At 40.2% G+C, this 12,612-nt stretch overlaps 1 non-coding gene across 1 annotated transcript; it reads left to right on the forward strand.

Annotated features, from left to right (window-relative positions):
* The first annotated feature begins 4,926 nt into the window (after positions 1–4,926).
* Positions 4,927–5,030, forward strand: LOC112760000 (small nucleolar RNA R71). Its single transcript, XR_003180459.1, has one exon. It is a non-coding gene; the product is annotated as a small nucleolar RNA R71 (small nucleolar RNA).
* Positions 5,031–12,612: the final 7,582 nt, after the last annotated feature.

Genomic DNA, 12,612 nt, shown 5'->3' on the forward strand with positions numbered 1-12,612 from the left:
CAAGCACTCGTTTAAGAAGGTGAAGTTATATCCAAACATCTAGGCATTCACTTTATTCAAAGCAATAAACAGACACTCATACTAAAAAAAAAAAAAAACTCCACATAACACTTAAATGACTTATGATGAAAGAAAGCTCATAAAGACAATCCACCAATGATCATTTGATTATTAAGGAATGAGACCACCTCTTATTTATTGCTTGATTCTTCTTAATTCTTGGGATCCTGCTTCTTCTTGCTTCCTGCCTCTTTCTGACCACTTGTGCTTCCTTTGTCTTTTCTTATGAGCTTTTTCCAGAATCCAGCCTTTTTCATCGTTTTTTCCACTCCTTTTTCAAGGACCATTGCCTTGTTTATTTCTCCTTCTTTCCTCTCTTTGAAATACTCATCAAAAGCTGGGAATGCTGGGTCCATCTTGTGTAGATGTTCCCCTATGTAGTTAAGCTTGATTTGCGAACTGATGTTGTAATCAGCTTGGACTGAGTATCTTGCATTCTGTAAAGTGGTGGCTTCCTTGATTGCCAAGACATTGGCATCTTGGTGTTGGCATATGTGGCTGAAGGATTCCTGTAAGTGTAAATTCTGTTCCCTTTGCAGATCGAAGAATCTTGATTCAAAGTTCCTTTGCATATCCATCATTTTTAGGTGAAAGTCCTCTTGTCTCTCCTGAGACCTCATGTATTGTTGAGACATTCCTTCCATGATTTCCTGCATTCTGCTCATATCCATGGGGTCTCTGGGAATTCGTTGTCTTCTTTCTGGAATTGCTTGCTCTTCTTGCTCTTCTTCTCTGTCTTCTCCTTCCTGTCTTTCTTGTTCTGCTTCTTGCTCGGCTTCCACTTGTTGCCCTTCTTCATTTCTTCTTCTTGTATGTCTTGGAGGAGTTGGGCCAAGAGTCATTCTGTACGCAGTTATGGCCAATCCAGGATATAGCCAATTAGGTCTTTCATCCTCAAGTGGTACTTGGGCATCGATGCATAGTCTAATGATAGTGCTAGGGAAGTGGAGCCAGGATTCAGGGTCACTTTTCTCACTAAACTCTTGTATCTGTTCAGCAATGAGTTTATGAACTTTGATCTCCCCTCCCACCATAATGCAATGTAGCAAAATGGCTCTTTTAGGGACTATTTCTGAAGAGTTTGCAGTGGGTAGGATGGATCTCCTAACTATTGCATACCACCCTTTAGCTTCAGGTGTTAGGTCTCCCCTTCTCAAGACTCTTGGAGCCCCTCTTGTTTTTCTCACCCATTCAGCTTGATAGCACAAAGGTCTTCAGCAATAGTTGCATAGTCAGGTTCTCCTATCATCCTTTCTTCATAACTTGCTTGGCTGAAATGTATGTTTTTCAGGCCAAGGGTTTTCATGATTGCTTTGGGACTGAAGTCAACTTCCACCCCTCTCACATAGCTTTTGTATGTGGGTTTCTTGGTTGGATCCTCCCTTACTGCATTTGCATAAAACTCTTTCACCAAGTTGATGTTGATTTTAGTGATTGGCTTAGTCAGGAGCTCCCACTTCCTCTTTTTGATCTTTTCCCAAACACCTGGGAACTCATCCTTTTCAAGGTCAAATGGAACCTCAGCTAGTACCGTTTTAGGTCTCATCCATTCGGCTTGAATCTCATGGAAAACTGATCTGTATCTCCATGCATCGAATTCCCTGTTTTCCTCCATTGGCTGCTTGTCTTTTCTCCTCTTGTGGCTAGATGAAGCTGCCATTGGTTCTTTAGTTTTGGTAAGTGACAAGCTAAAGTTGACAAGGTGAAGCAAGAAGTGTTGTTGGAAGTGTGGGGAGGTTGTTTTCGGCAAGAGATAGTTTATGCTATGATGAAGGAAATGTGCATGAAGGAGATTTGGTGGTGTTGAACTTGTTCCCCAAGTGGTTCTTTATAGTGCCCGTAAGTGCAAAATGGACGGCTAGGGTGATTTGTGAAGGGTGGCTTGATGGAAAATATATGAATTAGGGAGAAGGACGAATTGCTTTTCATTTTCTTGGAAGTATTCTGGGTGCATTAGGTTGTACATGTAGCTATCTTTTCTTGCAGAACTTCCTTTTCCCATGTGTTAGTTTCAAAGACTTGTGAATTTTCTTTTTGACCAAGCATCGTACCTCCCTTTGTCTTTTTCCTCCATTTTTGTCTTTTCTTTTGTACCTGCACAAACAAACAAGTTTGCTATCATTTTTCGGTCCATGTGAATTATGAATAGTACTTGCACATGTAAATCAATGATTGTCTTTATGAGCTTCTAGCCGTGACTTCTACATGTATGCACACTTATTATTTGGACACCAAACTTAGTGTTTGGTCAAGTCTCCTGATGACATAAAATCCATATTGGTTGTCCTTAATGAATGTGCTTAATTCTAATAAATCATAGTCACCTTGGCTCTTCGATTCTAAACAAATTTACTACCCTAAGTAATTGAAACCAAAGTATTAAAACATGCGAGTGGTATACTTGTCATGAATTTTGAAATCCAGAGGAACTTCTTGCTTTTCATAAACTGTGTTCAAGAGGAACACCAAACTTAATGTTTGGTCGTGCACCTTGAATGAAAGATGGAATCCAATTTGAGTAAGATTTGGGAGTGCCTTCAGGCACACCAAACTTAGAGACCAATTGTAATTTACATGCAAAGTTTAGTGCACTTTATCAATAGTTGTCCTGAGGATTCAAGTTCATGCATAAGGAACCATGCTTTATTAGATGTAAAGCAAAGCACTAAAGATTAAGGATACTAAAAACATGGGTTGCCTCCCATGAAGCGCTTCTTTAACGTCACTAGCTTGACGGTTGTCCCTTGTTAGGGTGGATTGTAGTGCTTGACGTCTTCTCCTCTCACTATGCAAACGTCCCCACTTGATTCCTTCATGACCTCTAAATGTTCCATAGAAAGAACTTTCCTGATTGTGAACACTTGAGGGCGCTGGGAAGGAATTGTTTTGAGGCCAGGTGGGATTGGCAGATAATGACTTGATATCACTTTATCTCCCGGAGAGAAACCTTCAGTGGGAATTTTCTTGTTTCTCCACCCTCTTGGCAATTTCTTTACAATTCTTCCCTTTCTCTTGAAGCTTTCTTCATTGACCCTTATGCCGGGAGGATCCTTCTGATCTGTTTCCACTGATTCTTGTGGCTTTAACTCTTGCAACTCTTGTTTGCCTTCCAAGGACTGTTTTAGAGTTTCAGCTGCTGGATTACTTTCCTCCAAACACAGATGGCTACTATCATCCTTAGGCTTTTCAGGTTCTGGTTCAGGTTCAGATGCAGGTTTGAAAACTTTGAAAATGAGCTGTTCATCATGTATTCTCAGAATTAGCTCTCCTTGTTCTACATCTATGAGCGCTCTAGTAGTGGCTAGAAATGGTCTGCCCAGAATGATAGGGTGTAAGTAGCTTTCCTCCATGTCCACAATGACAAAGTCTGTGGGGAAGTAATAATCCCCCACTTTCACCAGCACATTTTCAACTACCCCTTCAGCTTGCTTCTGAGTTTTGTCAGCCAGTTGTATGATTACATCAGTGGATCTCACCTCATTCAGTTGTAGCCTCTTTATAAGAGTTAGAGGCATCACATTTATGCTAGCTCCTAGATCACAGAATCCTCTGTCAATTTTTGTTTCCCCTATGATGCAAGGGATATGAAAACTTCCTGGGTCCGTTTTCTTAAAGAGTGTGTCCTTCTTGATGAGAGCACTGCATTCTTTGTTCATTGTTACCGTTTGTCCTCCCTTCAAAACTCTTTTCTTGCTTAACAATTCCTTTAAATACTTGATGTGTGTAGGCATTTGATGGAGAATCTCAAGAAAGGGAATATTGACATGGAGAGAGTTAAATGTCTCTAAAAACCTTGAATAGGTTTTCTCTTTTTCACCTCCTCCTAACCTCTGAGGAAATGGTGCTTTTGGTTGGTATATTTCCAGCATGCCTTTTTGCAGTTCCTTGGCTTGCTCAGTTCCACTTTCCTGCTTAACTTCTTCCACACCTTCCTTCAAGATTTCTGGCTCCTGCTCTGAGGGCCTGATTCCTTCTTCTTCTGAAACTTCCTTCAATATGGTGATGGCCTTGCATTCTTCCCATCTTACTCTCTTTTGTTCCCCTTTAGGATTCTTTTCTGTGTCACTAGGGAACACTGCAGTTGATTTGACGGCCTGTTGAGATAGCTCTCCTACTTGAGACTCCATCCTCTTGAGTTTTTCACCATGGTTTCTTAAGGTAGCTCTCACATCATCCCTGAAGCTTTTCAATTCGGTTATGTCTTGACTCATGGTTGCCATCATTCCTTCTATCCGGTTTAATTGATCTTGAAATTGTTGGTTCGGATTAGGTTGGGTAGGTTGATTATTTTGGCCATGATATGATGGTTGGGGGTAAGTGTTTTGTGTGGCTTGGTATGATCTTTGGTTGGAGTTTTGGTATGTGGAATTGTTATGTTGGTTGTGGTTGTAAGGTTTGTGGTTTTGTGGTTGGGTTTGTTGGTTCCCCCACCCAAAGTTTGGGTGATTTTTCCATCCTGGGTTGTAAGTGTTGGAGTGTGGATCATATGATTGCCTTTGTTGGTTTCCCACATAGTTGGCCTCTTCCCAATCACCTCCTTCAATGCTTACTTCCTCTTGATCTTGTGTGTGTATTGCAGCCACTTGCTTTGTTTCTAATTGCCTGGTAATCTCTGCTAGTTGCTTGGCAAACACCTTGTTTTGGGCTAGAATTGTATCAACATGGTTCAGCTCCATGACTCCCTTAGTGTTGTGCCTTTCTGATGCATAGTAGTACTCATTCTCAGCCACTGTCTCAATCACTTCAATGGCCTCTTCCACAGTCTTTTTCCTGTTCAATGAACCTCCTGATGAATGGTCTACAGCCTTCCTTGATTCATAAGAGAGTCCATCATAGAAAATATGCAATTGCACCCAATCATGGAACATGTCTGGTGGGCATTTCCTTGTTAAGTCCTTGAATCTCTCCCATGCCTCGTAGAGAGTTTCACCATCTTGTTGTCTAAAAGTCTGAACCTCAGATCGAAGCCTATTGACCTTTTGTGGGGGGGTAGAAACGTGCCAGAAACTTGCTTTCCACCTCATCCCATGTTGTTAGACTCCCCCTTGGGAATGATTCCAGCCACTTAGCTGCTTTGTCCCTAAGTGAAAATGGGAACAAAAGCAGTTTATATGCATCTTCCTGGACTCCATTGGACTTCACAGTGTCACAAATTCTCAGGAATTTTGTGAGATGTTGGTTTGGGTCTTCATTAGCACTTCCACCAAATGAACAATGATTCTCCACAAGTGATATTAGCTGTGGTTTGAGTTCAAAATTGTTGGCCTGAATGGGTGGTTTCTGGATGCTGCTACCACAATTCCCAGAGGTTGGGTTTATGTATGAACTAAGAACCCTCCTCTCAGGAATGGCATTGTTTCCATCAGCTCTCTCATGGTTGTGAACTTCTCTATCCATGTTGAGATCTAAAGCTTCCTCAAAATTGTCCTCAGATTCTCCTTCAGATTCCTCTTCTCCCACTACTCTCTTCCCTCTTGCTTCCCTTCTCAGTCTATGAAGGGTCCTCTCTGGTTCGGTATATGGAGGAGTTGATGTCTCTCCTCTCCTACCTGTCATACAAGAACACAGCACAGGCAACAAACAAGTGAAATACTCTTGGTTAATGGAAGAGTATGGTTAGAGCAATTGAGGAATTAATTCAAACAGTTAGTGAGTCAGTGAGTTAGTTGCTTGAATTTAAAGGCATAAAGAAAGAAAGCATGTAACAGAGTGCAGAAATTAAAATTCAACAAGTAACTTGAACAGAATTAACAAAGCAAGAGAAATTGCTCAATCTAGTTAGCTTCCAATTGGAGAATTGTCAATCGAAAACCAATCCCCGGCAACGGCGCCATAAACTTGATGCGCATAAACTAGTTATGCTACGATTTAGGAAATTGCACGATCGGCAAAATTCCTTCCGGCAAGTGAACCGGTTATCGTCAAGTAAAAACTCACAATAGAGTGAGGTCGAATCCCACAAGGATTGGTTGAGTGAGCAATTCGGATTAGAAGTGTGTTCTAGTTGAGCGGAATCAAGATTGAGATGAGAATTGCGGAATGTAAAATTGGCGGGAAAAATAAATGACAAGGAATTGAAATGGCGGAATCTTAAATTGCATGAATTAAAGAGCAGAAACTAAATTGCTGAAATTAAAAGGGAATGGGGGTGATTGCAAGAATTGAGTTGCAGAATGTAAAGAGAAGATGGAAATCAGAATTGGGGGATTCATTGGGTTATAGGAGATATTGAGATCTCCGAATCAAAACATGTTTATCTCTTCCTCAAGCAATGCGTTCATTGAATTTTGCTTGGCAATCTTATATGATTGGATCCCAATCCCTTGGTTCACCAATTCTCTCTAAAAATGAACAAATTCCCAATCCCTTGGTTTAAATGTTCATAAGAAGAGATGATGCTCGATCACTGATTATACCACACAGTTTCATGAACCACAATTTGGTAGGATTACATGTCACAATATCCATCCAAACCCCAATCCAATTCACTGTGAGAAAGCTTCTCTAGCATGAATCCTCCATTCCTTTCCCAAGGTTCCGAAGGATTCCAATTATGGGTAGTTTCTTTCCCAAGACAACTACCCAATGGAATTAGATCGAGAAGCTTTCTAACAAAATTCAAGAGAAAAGATTGCAGAAGAAGATAAACTATTATTGATTCATTGAATTACAATAGAGCTCCCTAACCCAATGAAAGGGGGTTTAGTGAGTCATAGCTCTGAATTCAATTACAAAGATATGAAAACTAGCTAAAAGTGAAGGTAAAAGTTCTTTCTAACTTAAATTCTATCCTATTTATACACTTTCTATATTGAGCTTCTGTTGTGTTTCTTGGGCTTTGAGGCCTCTCCCTGCTTTCCTTTTGCCTTGGGTTTATGATCCATAATCTTGATGAGGCTGCTGATCCAAATTCTGTAACATTCATTGAGCCAACTTAGTGATAATCAAATAATGGCACATGACTCAATAAATTGAAATTTCAGACTCATCAATCCTTCAGGCCCAATCCCATAAACCATGATATTCAATTGGGTTTCATACCAGAATAAGTTTAAGTTAATGTTTGTGCTCAAATACTAACTTAAACCACAATATTTTTGGTCCAGAAACCTTTTCCAAGAGTGGCGTTTAAGTTGCAGTTCAAGCTTAAACTGCAGCTTAAACGCCAGACACTTCCAGTGAGGCCTTTTGTAGAAGCACGTTTAAGCTTCAGTTTAAGGTTAAACTGAAGCTTAAACGTGGAAATGGAAGAAGGCAGCCCTGGAGAGTCATGTAGTCGAACACGTTTAAGCTTCAGTTTAAGGTTAAACTGAAGCTTAAACGTGGATATAGGAAGGGCAGCCCTGGAGGTCGAACACGTTTAACCTCCAGTTTAAGGTTAAACTGGAGGTTAAACGTGGAAATGGAAGGAGGCATCCTGGAGGTCGAACACGTTTAACCTCCAGTTTAAGGTTAAACTGGAGGTTAAACGTGGAAGCTTAGAAGGGTAGCCCTGGAGGTGTCGAACACGTTTAAGCTCCAGTTTGAGGTCAAACTGGAGCTTAAACGTGGAAATGGAGAGAGCAACCCTGGAGGAGGAAACTTGGTCGAACACGTTTAAGCTCCAGTTTGAGGTCAAACTGGAGCTTAAACGTGGAAATGGCTCCCTGGTGCTTTTCCCATTCTGGCGTTTAACCTCCAGTTTAAGGTTAAACTGGAGGTTAAACGTGGAACTCCTTCCTGAGTGGCATTATCATTCTGGCGTTTAACCTCCAGTTTGAGGTCAAACTGGAGGTTAAACGTGGAATGCTTCTTTGGTGAGACTTTTCATTCTGGCGTTTAACCTCCAGTTTAAGGTCAAACTGGAGGTTAAACTTCAATTCCAGCATTTCTTAGCCTTCATGATTCTGGCGTTTAAGCTCCAGTTTAGGCTTAAACTGGAACTTAAACTCCACATGTGATATTCAAGCTTCCTTTATTGATTTTGTTGCTTCCTTGCTTAGCCTCTTCTTCCCTGAAATCATCCAAACAAATGCATCAAAGTCTTGCAAAATTTCATGAGAAATCTTCCATTCATAGCATTCAAGTAATATAACTAAAACTCATGGAATTTGCATCAAAATCATATTGTTTGGATGGTTCATTGCTTTGTTATTCTTTTAACCATTCTTGGTTACTTTAAGCTCAAGAAAATGCATAAAACCACTAAAACTAACAGAAAAATACTAGTGAAACTAGCCTAAGATGCCTTGGCATCACAACACCAAACTTAATACTTGCTTGTCCCTAAGCAAGTCCTGAGTTATTTAAGAAGAAAGTATGAAACAGAAAGCAATTACATTGGCTATATTAGCAAGCATTTGAAGTTCCTCAGAAGGGTTTTATGCAGAAAGTTGCAGCATCACTTTTTCATTCTTATCAGGTAAGATTATCACTTTTTCATTGCATCCATCAAACACTGCTATGGCCTCTTGTTATTCTTATGTCCTTGGCACTTTTCTCTTCTTTGTTTTTCTTTTCTTTTTCTTAGAGCTTCTTTTGCTCCTTGTTTGCTTAGTGTCATGTGTTGCACAAGCCTTTGGCATTTTCTTTTTCTTATCAGTGCACTACACATATCCACTTTAGGCATTTTAGTTCACATTTCTTCTTGAGACATTGGTGCCCAGCACCTCTTTGTGTGACTAAATGTTTTGTATTTAGGTTGCTCTTGATAATGGACTTTTGGTTGATAATCCCGGGTTAGTTAACCCAAGTTACCAAGTGTTGAAACACTCCTCAGAACCTATTCATCCAAGCATATCCTTAATACATAAACACCACAGGCATTTGTCTCAGAAGTTCAAACCATTGGTACCTAGCTTATTTTCTCAATTTTTTTTTTTTGCTTTTTGGTTGCCCTTTTTCAGTGGCTTTTTCTTCTTCTTTTTCTTTCTTTTTCATGGCCAAAGACATTTATTCATCAAGATCCATAGACAGTTTTCAATTTCTACACAAAGAATGATAATTCTACACTCTAATTCCAGTGATCTGACTAAACAATCAAGCATGCATACCACCACTTAATTCTACTTGATTTGTCACTAATTTAGCCAAGTTACTTTTGTTCAAACTTTTCTTTTATTTTTGGAAACAGAACAAGCATGGCAAGCACTCGTTTAAGAAGGTGAAGTTATATCCAAACATCTAGGCATTCACTTTATTCAAAGCAATAAACAGACACTCATACTAAAAAAAAAAAAAACTCCACATAACACTTAAATGACTTATGATGAAAGAAAGCTCATAAAGACAATCCACCAATGATCATTTGATTATTAAGGAACGAGACCACCTCTTATTTATTGCTTGATTCTTCTTAATTCTTGGGATCCTGCTTCTTCTTGCTTCCTGCCTCTTTCTGACCACTTGTGCTTCCTTTGTCTTTTCTTATGAGCTTTTTCCAGAATCCAGCCTTTTTCATCGTTTCTTCCACTCCTTTTTCAAGGATCATTGCCTTGTTTATTTCTCCTTCTTTCCTCCCTTTGAAATACTCATCAAAAGCTGGGAATGCTGGGTCCATCTTGTGTAGATGTTCCCCTATGTAGTTAAGCTTGATTTGCGAACTGATGTTGTAATCAGCTTGGACTGAGTATCTTGCATTCTGTAAAGTGGTGGCTTCCTTGATTGCCAAGACATTGGCATCTTGGTGTTGGCATATGTGGCTGAAGGATTCCTGTAAGTGTAAATTCTGTTCCCTTTGCAGATCGAAGAATCTTGATTCAAAGTTCCTTTGCATATCCATCATTTTTAGGTGAAAGTCCTCTTGTCTCTCCTGAGACCTCATGTATTGTTGAGACATTCCTTCCATGATTTCCTGCATTCTGCTCATATCCATGGGGTCTCTGGGAATTCGTTGTCTTCTTTCTGGAATTTCTTGCTCTTCTTGCTCTTCTTCTCTGTCTTCTCCTTCCTGTCTTTCTTGTTCTGCTTCTTGCTCGGCTTCCACTTGTTGCCCTTCTTCATTTCTTCTTCTTGTATGTCTTGGAGGAGTTGGGCCAAGAGTCATTCTGTACGCAGTTATGGCCAATCCAGGATATAGCCAATTAGGTCTTTCATCCTCAAGTGGTACTTGGGCATCGATGTATAGTCTAATGATAGTGCTAGGGAAGTGGAGCCAGGATTCAGGGTCACTTTTCTCACTAAACTCTTGTATCTGTTCAGCAATGAGTTTATGAACTTTGATCTCCCCTCCCACCATAATGCAATGTAGCAAATGGCTCTTTTAGGGACTATTTCTGAAGAGTTTGCAGTGGGTAGGATGGATCTCCTAACTATTGCATACCACCCTTTAGCTTCAGGTGTTAGGTCTCCCCTTCTCAAGACTCTTGGAGCCCCTCTTGTTTTTCTCACCCATTCAGCTCTGATAGCACAAAGGTCTTCAGCAATAGTTGCATAGTCAGGTTCTCCTATCATCCTTTCTTCATAACTTGCTTGGCTGAAATGTATGTTTTTCAGGCCAAGGGTTTTCATGATTGCTTTGGGACTGAAGTCAACTTCCACCCTCTCACATAGCTTTTGTATGTGGGTTTCTTGGTTGGATCCTCCCTTACTGCATTTGCATAAACTCTTTCACCAAGTTGATGTTGATTTTAGTGATTGGCTTAGTCAGGAGCTCCCACTTCCTCTTTTTGATCTTTTCCCAAACACCTGGGAACTCATCCTTTTCAAGGTCAAATGGAACCTCAGCTAGTACCGTTTTAGGTCTCATCCATTCGGCTTGAATCTCATGGAAAACTGATCTGTATCTCCATGCATCGAATTCCCTGTTTTCCTCCATTGGTTGCTTGTCTTTTCTCCTCTTGTGGCTAGATGAAGCTGCCATTGTTCTTTAGTTTTGGTAAGTGACAAGCTAAAGTTGACAAGGTGAAGCAAGAAGTGTTGTTGGAAGTGTGGGGAGGTTGTTTTCGGCAAGAGATAGTTTATGCTATGATGAAGGAAATGTGCATGAAGGAGATTTGGTGGTGTTGAACTTGTTTCCCAAGTGGTTCTTTATAGTGCCCGTAAGTGCAAAATGGACGGCTAGGGTGATTTGTGAAGGGTGGCTTGATGGTAAATATATGAATTAGGGAGAAGGACGAATTGCTTTTCATTTTCTTGGAAGTATTCTGGGTGCATTAGGTTGTACATGTAGCTATCTTTTCTTGCAGAACTTCCTTTTCCCATGTGTTAGTTTCAAAGACTTGTGAATTTTCTTTTTGACCAAGCATCGTATCTCCCTTTGTCTTTTTCCTCCATTTTTGTCTTTTCTTTTGTACCTGCACAAACAAACAAGTTTGCTATCATTTTTCGGTCCATGTGAATTATGAATAGTACTTGCACATGTAAATCAATGATTGTCTTTATGAGCTTCTAGCCGTGACTTCTACATGTATGCACACTTATTATTTGGACACCAAACTTAGTGTTTGGTCAGTCTCCTGATGACATAAAATCCATATTGGTTGTCCTTAATGAATGTGCTTAATTCTAATAAATCATAGTCACCTTGGCTCTTCGATTCTAAACAAATTTACTACCCTAAGTAATTGAAACCAAAGTATTAAAACATGCGAGTGGTATACTTGTCATGAATTTTGAAATCCAGAGGAACTTCTTGCTTTTCATAAACTGTGTTCAAGAGGAACACCAAACTTAATGTTTGGTCGTGCACCTTGAATGAAAGATGGAATCCAATTTGAGTAAGATTTGGGAGTGCCTTCAGGCACACCAAACTTAGAGACCAATTGTAATTTACATGCAAAGTTTAGTGCACTTTATCAATAGTTGTCCTGAGGATTCAAGTTCATGCATAAGGAACCATGCTTTATTAGATGTAAAGCAAAGCACTAAAGATTAAGGATACTAAAAACATGGGTTGCCTCCCATGAAGCGCTTCTTTAACGTCACTAGCTTGACGGTTGTCCCTTGTTAGGGTGGATTGTAGTGCTTGACGTCTTTTCCTCTCACTATGCAAACGTCCCCACTTGATTCCTTCATGACCTCTAAATGTTCCATAGAAAGAACTTTCCTAATTGTGAACACTTGAGGGCGCTGGGAAGGAATTGTTTTGAGGCCAGGTGGGATTGGCAGATAATGACTTGATATCACTTTATCTCCCGGAGAGAAACCTTCAGTGGGAATTTTCTTGTTTCTCCACCCTCTTGGCAATTTCTTTACAATTCTTCCCTTTCTCTTGAAGCTTTCTTCATTGACCCTTATGCCGGAGGATCCTTCTGATCTGTTTCCACTGATTCTTGTGGCTTTAACTCTTGCAACTCTTGTTTGCCTTCCAAGGACTGTTTTAGAGTTTCAGCTGCTGGATTACTTTCCTCCAAACACAGATGGCTACTATCATCCTTAGGCTTTTCAGGTTCTGGTTCAGGTTCAGATGCAGGTTTGAAAACTTTGAAAATGAGCTGTTCATCATGTATTCTCAGAATTAGCTCTCCTTGTTCTACATCTATGAGCGCTCTAGTAGTGGCTAGAAATGGTCTGCCCAGAATGATAGGGTGTAAGTAGCTTTCCTCCATGTCCACAATGACAAAGTCTGTGGGG

The sequence above is a fragment of the Arachis hypogaea genome, chromosome 16, assembly GCF_003086295.3.
Source record: "Arachis hypogaea cultivar Tifrunner chromosome 16, arahy.Tifrunner.gnm2.J5K5, whole genome shotgun sequence".
Classification (NCBI taxonomy): domain Eukaryota; kingdom Viridiplantae; phylum Streptophyta; class Magnoliopsida; order Fabales; family Fabaceae; genus Arachis; species Arachis hypogaea.